Genomic DNA, 6,896 nt, shown 5'->3' on the forward strand with positions numbered 1-6,896 from the left:
TCGCCTGAAATATTGCTTCCTCTGCATGTTGGAATCTGTTCCTGGAGGCACTGGGGACTTAACCTCTTGAATGCTGTGTACTTAATCTCCTGGGTCTCTGGGGAGGACTGACGTCAGACACCAATTTACAGAAGTCTGCCTTCATCTAGAAGGCCAGGCCCGGGAAGGTTCAGACTCTTCCGTGGCCAGACATTGTAAATCTGCCTCGCGACATCTCATTCCAGGAGACAGAGCTACCCGGCAGGGCCAGGAGACATTGAAGGATGTCCAATGAGCTTGCGCAGCAAAGAGGCAATCCCTGGCCTGACCCCGGCTGGCACAGCAATCCCTCACTCTGTCAGTGCCCTCTTTCAAGGAGGCTTAGTTGAAATGGAGCTCATGGTGATAAAGACCTCAGCTTCAGTGACTCACAAGGATCTGAAGGGTTCAACTACCTCTTTGTGAACAGAAAAACCAGTGCTCAAATAGTGTGGCTGCACAAGCTCACACTGACCTTTAGCTCCAATCAGGATTCACCTCCAGGTAATCTGGCTGGAAAACCACTGCACCATCCCCCTACCAGAAACCAGGTGGCAAATGACATCTGCTAAGTCCCCCATATGAGCTGCAGGGGGAGCAGAGCCAGCTGTTCCACAGCCCCATTGTGGAGTAGGTATCTCACCCGACCCCACACAGACCAATGCCCAGTGGACTAGGCAGTTCTAATGCCCTGGAAGCTAAAGATTGACTTGCTGGGCAATGGTCAGGAGAATCATGCACAATAACAGGGCCTTTCTGCTTTGCTGGGAACACAGGCTCTGCACATACTCTAGATACTGCCCACGGTGTGAAGCAGGAAACAGGGACTGCATCTAACTCAGAGAAGGAGGGAGAGGTGAGGGACAAAGGTGAGCCTGAAAATGTATCCACTGCACCTTGTTCCACGGTTGGCTGTGTGGCTTTACCTGCTTCATGGATGTTGGCCAATTGATTCTACGGAAATGAATCTAAATAAAAGGGCCCCCTTGGACAAGTCTCCTTCATTCATTCCATCATCTACCACCTCTGATTTTACAAATCTTCCCATCTGGTGGGAGATCCCAGCATTAATTTAGGGAATTCAGATACAAAGGGGCTGGGCACGGTGGCTCATGCCTGTAATCCCAGCACTTTGTGAGGTCAAGGAGGGAGGATCGTTTGAGCCCAGGAGTTCAAGACCAGTCTGGGCAACATGGCAAAACCCCGTCTCTACTAAAAATTTAAAAAATGTTGGGTGTGGCAGCACACACCTGTAGTGCCAGCTACTTGGGAGGCTGAGGTGGGAGAATCGCTTGAACCCAGGAGGCAGGAGCTGCAGTTAGCCAAGATCACGCCACTGCACTCCAGCCTGGGTGACAGAGAGAGACTCCATCTCAAAAAAAGAAACAAAGCAAAACAAAACAAAACAAAAAAAACAAAGGGATGAGTGCTGGGGGCTGGAGGGCAGGTAACGAACTCTGATTGTGGGGATCAACAACTGTCGGGGGGCAACTGATCTGGACTTTGAATAATGTGTGTGATGATGATAAGCAGAAGAAAATGTTGAGGGGGAAAAAAGGAGAAAGAAGTAACAAAAGAATAAGGAGAACATGACAAAGGTAACAGGAAAGCATTTGTCTGCATGGCCTTGGAGTCAGTCTGGAAGAGAAGGAGAAGGAGAAGGATGGATGCTGGAAGATAGAGAGGTGGTGCAGGGGAAGCTTGCAGAAAGCCTGGGATATGGATGAAGGAATTCAGACTTTAGGCAATGGAAAATGTCTGGGAGTCTTAAGCAGGGATGTAATGTGTGAAGACCTGCTATTTCCAAAGTGAATTCCCGCAGGTGGAGGACAGATTGGAGAGGGATGATGCTGGAGGCTAGGAGGCTCATTAGGAGACTGGGGCAGCATCTGTACAAGAAATGAGAGGGATGGGAGCCACAGATGAAAGATGGCAGATGTGGAGCAATGAGGATGAGGACTGGCAGAACGGAAGAGGAAGAAGTATTGTCAGAACTTATTTTGTTTCCAGATTTGGTGGCAAGGGTAATAATGAAACCAGTAGCCAAGATGTAAAGTCCAGGAAGTGGAAAGGAATTGAGGTGGAAAGAAGGTTTGATTTGGAATACATTGAGTGTGACACAGAGGTGACCAATAGGTAGGTGGAAATGGAGCTCATGGCTGAGGAGAAATGCTGGTGTTAAATCCCTGCTAGGAACAGTCCTTCTGCTTATGGTGCTCAGGCCACAGAGCTTCTTATCAATAACCAGGAAGAGAGCAGAGAATGGATGGGAGAGAGAGGGTTGCAAATGATGCCTTGGTGTATTGCTGAGTAACAGATTACCCTGACACCTGGCAACTTGAAATAACAAGCAGCTATTATCTCACAGTTTCTGAGGGTACCTGGGAGCAGCTTAGCTGGGTGACTCTGGCTCAAGGCCTCTCGTGAGGTTGTAGCCACGTGGTCAGCTGGGGCTGCCAACATCTGAAGGCTCAACTGGGGCTGAGGCATCAGCCTTTAAGCTTCCTAACATAGCAGCTGCTGGCAAGAGCCCTCAGTTCCTCACTGCATGGGCCTCTCTTCAGGGCTCCTCATGGAGGCAACTGGCTTCCCCCTAAAACAGCAACCCATGAGTGAGAGAGTGACCAAGGTCATAACTTTTATAACTCAATATTGGGACTATTGCTACCACTTCTCCTGTGCTCAGTCCTATAGGCAAACCCAGGTGTAATGTGGGAGGCGACCACATAAGGATGTGAATAACAGGAGGGTGGTTCATTGGAGGCTGCCAACCATAGATCACCAGCCCAGGAAACAGCATAGAAAGAGGACTCTGTAAAGGATGCACAGAAAAAAGAAAGAATGCAAGCCCCAGTGCATGTAGGATGACTACCAGAGAATAATATATAAGGGAGATTGTCCAGAAGGACAGGGTGGTTTCAAATGCTAAAAAGTCCAGGCAGTGGGAACTGAATGAGCATGGAAATTAGGCCACTGGACCTGGTGACCAGCTTCCAGGCTGGCATGGCCAGCCACAATGCTACAAAAGCAGGTAAAAGTCACCTCTTAGCAGATGGAGAAGTGGGTGGAAAATGAAGACATAATGGCAGGTCGTGGTAAAAGTAAACCACTTTCCGGAGTATTGGTGGTGATGTGAGGAGAGGCTGAGAGTGGTTTGCAGGGGAAAGCTGTTCTGTACACAAAAGGTTTGGCTAGTGGGAAGAGGAGGAGGGGAAAATTGGAAGACATGGGACAGAGACTTAATTGATGATCTAGAGTCCCAGAGGACATAGGAGGACAGTGACTGGAAGCACAAGCTGAGAGAATTAACTCCCCTTCCTCTAGTGGAAGGAAAGGACAGGTGAAGGATGGTTGCAAGGGATGCGAGAGGTATGCAGGGTGCTCATCTGAGGGTCTCTATTTTCTTCTGCTGACATTGAGTTGAGGGATGAGGTGGTGGAGGGGGTTCAGAAGAGATCAAAGGCTTAGGTTAGCTCTGGTGACTTGTCTCTAGGGACAGGCACTGGCGTTGAGTAATGCCCATGACCTTCCTGCTGTGTTGTGGAAAATTCCTCACTCCACAGCTGAAGAGTAGCACACACCCCTGTTTCATCCTCCCCTGACTTCTCATGCTCCCCAGAGCCACCCAGGCATCTAGAATTTGTGTGCTGCTATCAATGGTGTATAATTTATGTCCATCCCCTATGGCTTGGAATGTCTACAAAGCATGTATTTATAGTAACAGAAGCTCCAGGCAAGGCTGGGGGACCTGTGGTCTTGACTGCTGGGGGAGTTTATTCACCTGGACCACCTGGAAGGAAGATGATGCGAGCCTTCCCCAAATCCAGCATCAGCTCTGCAGATCTAGGAGCAGTGAGATCAGCACCTCTGCTTCTAGTCCTCCCAAATCTTCTGCCCTGAGGCTGTGGAGACTCTCTTCTCACTAGGCAGCTCTATGCCTGGGGCACCTATGAAACTGAGTGTCAGCAGAGGGTCAAGCCTTGGGCAAGTCCACCTAACCTCCCATGACTCTGCTCCCTCATCTGTAAAACGGGAAGAATAGAGTTATTCATATATCATTTAGCACACTACCTGGAATGCATTTAACGTTAAGCAAACACTAGCTATTTTTCACAAGCCCTGGAGGCCAGACATTGACTGCCAAGGGACTCGATTATAGTTTTATTGAGTCAGTCTGTCCTTCTATTGCTCCTGCACACAGACACTCTGCTTAGTGTACGGTGAAATGAAACAATATGGTGAATATGGACTTTGGATGAGCTCGTCCTTCCAAAGAAAAGCTACTCCCTTTAGCCCAATTTTCCATGGCCAGGGGTCCAGGCTCTGTCCCCAGTTTGGAGTGTTGGTTCAGTAGGTGGAATCCTATAACAAAACCTATGCAGGATTGGTCAGGGTGGCCAGTTTTCTTTGTTCTCTTATGATATTAGCACCCATTTCCTGGCACCCTCTCTAGACACAGTACATCTGACCCAGTAAGACAACTTCTAGACCCATTTTATAGATGAGGAAATTAGGACTAAGAGAGTAAGGAATGACTCAGGCCACACAGCTGCTAACTGTGAAGCTGGGCTTTGCTCCCCTCCCCTCCTCCCTCTTCCAGCCTCCTTCCCTTCATACATGGTTGCTCTGCCTGACCAAATACCCAAGGACCATGGACAAGAAAGAACTGGCAGCGAGGAAGCCCCAGCTGTGGTTTTTTGCATGCCGGGGTCCAGCAGAGATTGCCTTCCAGAGTCCTTTTCAACTTCTCAGAGCTCTTCTCAGAGCTCTCAGGGTTCTTTCAGGAATTGCAGATGCCCAGAAACACAGACTCCTGGGTCCAAATGGTTGAGTCAGTGTGTGAGAACTGTCTGGGACATCCTCCCCCACCCAGCACCAAAACAGGTTACAGGGCGTCACTACCTCCCGCAGCAGCTCAGCCTAACACCAAGTGGCGGTTGGGGAGCGTCTTCCCTTACGTTGAGCTAAAACTCCCCTACCCCAGCCTCCCCTCACTAGCCCAGATTTGGACTCCTTAGGATGCAATGGCAATTGTGCTTTCTTTGTGTAATATCCACATCGCACCATTTTCCCCTGGCAGCCGGGCCCCTGTCCACTCTGCTTCATGAATGCTGTAACTTGAGACTCCCTTCTCATAGTACTTTTCCGCACTTGGCAGGTTTCCACCTCCCTCACTGCCTTGGGGCTCTCTGTCCTTCCCTCTGTCCTTCCCCCTCCTCTGCCTCTCACAAGCCTGTTAGAAGCAGAGCTTCCCGGGTGTGTGCTGATTTCTCCAGGAAATGCCCCTTCTCTTTTTCCTCTGGGTCCATTAGCAACTGCTAGGTCAGACGTGGATGTCTGGGGCTTCACCACCATCTCTTCCAAGTTCTATTTTAGGCTGTGGCCTTTTGTTCCTGGCAACCTCTTCTCTAACTCCGGAGAGGTGTAAGGAGCACACCCGCCCAGCCAGACCTCCCCCTCCTCCGGGGGCTCCACAGATGGGCTTAGATGGTAGTAGAGGAGTCGGAAGTTCCACAAGAGCCCTCTTTGTGGGTTATTCAAGAGGGGCCTTCTCTGAGGTTCCTCCATATTTTGCTTTTTGCCACAGGCCCTACTTTCTTTCCACCATCACCCAACACCTGCCTCTTCCCTACCTCTTATGGGGGTAGTCCCAGGATAACCCTCAGCCTTGTTAGTTCCCAGTTCCCCTAACCTGAGCCCAGTGCACAGAAAAAAAAGCCTTCTGCGGGAAAGGCTGTGGGGAGAGCACAGCTCAGACACAGTCCACCGTCAACAAAATGCTCTTAGCTCTAACTGGAAGCCTACACCACCCATTTGACAATTAGGAACAGGGAAGTTTAGCAGCTCCAAAACATCCTCCGCTGCCCAGTGCTGCTCCTGTCTCATGGGCCAGGCCCTGAGCTGGTCATGGCCTTGGCTGAGCCCTGCCACAACAGGAGACAGCTGGCCACCTTGAGCAGGTGCATCCAAAGGGAGGGCGTGCAGCTGGTCCTCTCCCTCTTGTTAAAAGCGAGGGAGGCTTTCCCAGAAGCTCCTCAGCACACACTCTGTCTGGGCTATTTGACCAGAACTGGGTCACACCCTCTCATTCCTAAAGCAGTCTCTGGGAAGGGGAGACGGTGGACTAACCTGTGGACTGAACCAGGCCCAGAAGGAATTCATATCTTCTGAGCAGGTGGCCGTCAGATACAAAACAAAAATAAGTGACTGTTAGCCAGCAAGAAGCAAGTGAGCACTGCAGGCTGGCCAGAGCTTCTCGACCCATGCAGATCAAGGGTTCCTAAAGGACAGGGAGCTGCCAGCACTGCTGAAGCCCGGCCCCCGCAGCTCCATCTGTGCAATTCAGTGTGTGCCACAGAGACCGGAACACCTGCATTTGGGGGAGTGGGTGTGAGTGGGTGTTTAAAAAGACTGAAGCTGATAGAGTCTGCTAATAGACAACAACAAACCCAGGAAATAAGTATGTAAATCATACACTTATAAACCTGATCTTGAAGATCACATGAGCACAGAGATTCCTAAACTCATTCAAGGCAGAAAAATACAAAAAAAAAGGTAATCTTTATGGAATGCCAAGATTCTTGATCAAATTAATCAATCAAATTAAAATAATTTTAATAGCAAAAATATCTGTTCATTATATATGTTGAGGATGTATCATCCTCAACAAAGAAAAATGCAAGCCAGGTATGGTGTGCACCTGTAATCCCAGCTACTTGGGAGGCTGAGGTGGAAGGATTGCCTGAGCCTGGGAGGTTGAGGCCACAGTGTTTGCGTGACTGTACTCCATCCTGGGCGACAGACAAGACCTTATCTCAAAAAAAAAAATAAAGAAAGAAAGAAAGAAAGAAAAGAGAAAAGGAAGGGGCAAGGACAGG

Source organism: Theropithecus gelada, chromosome 9 (assembly GCF_003255815.1).
Source record: "Theropithecus gelada isolate Dixy chromosome 9, Tgel_1.0, whole genome shotgun sequence".
In the NCBI taxonomy this organism is placed as follows: domain Eukaryota; kingdom Metazoa; phylum Chordata; class Mammalia; order Primates; family Cercopithecidae; genus Theropithecus; species Theropithecus gelada.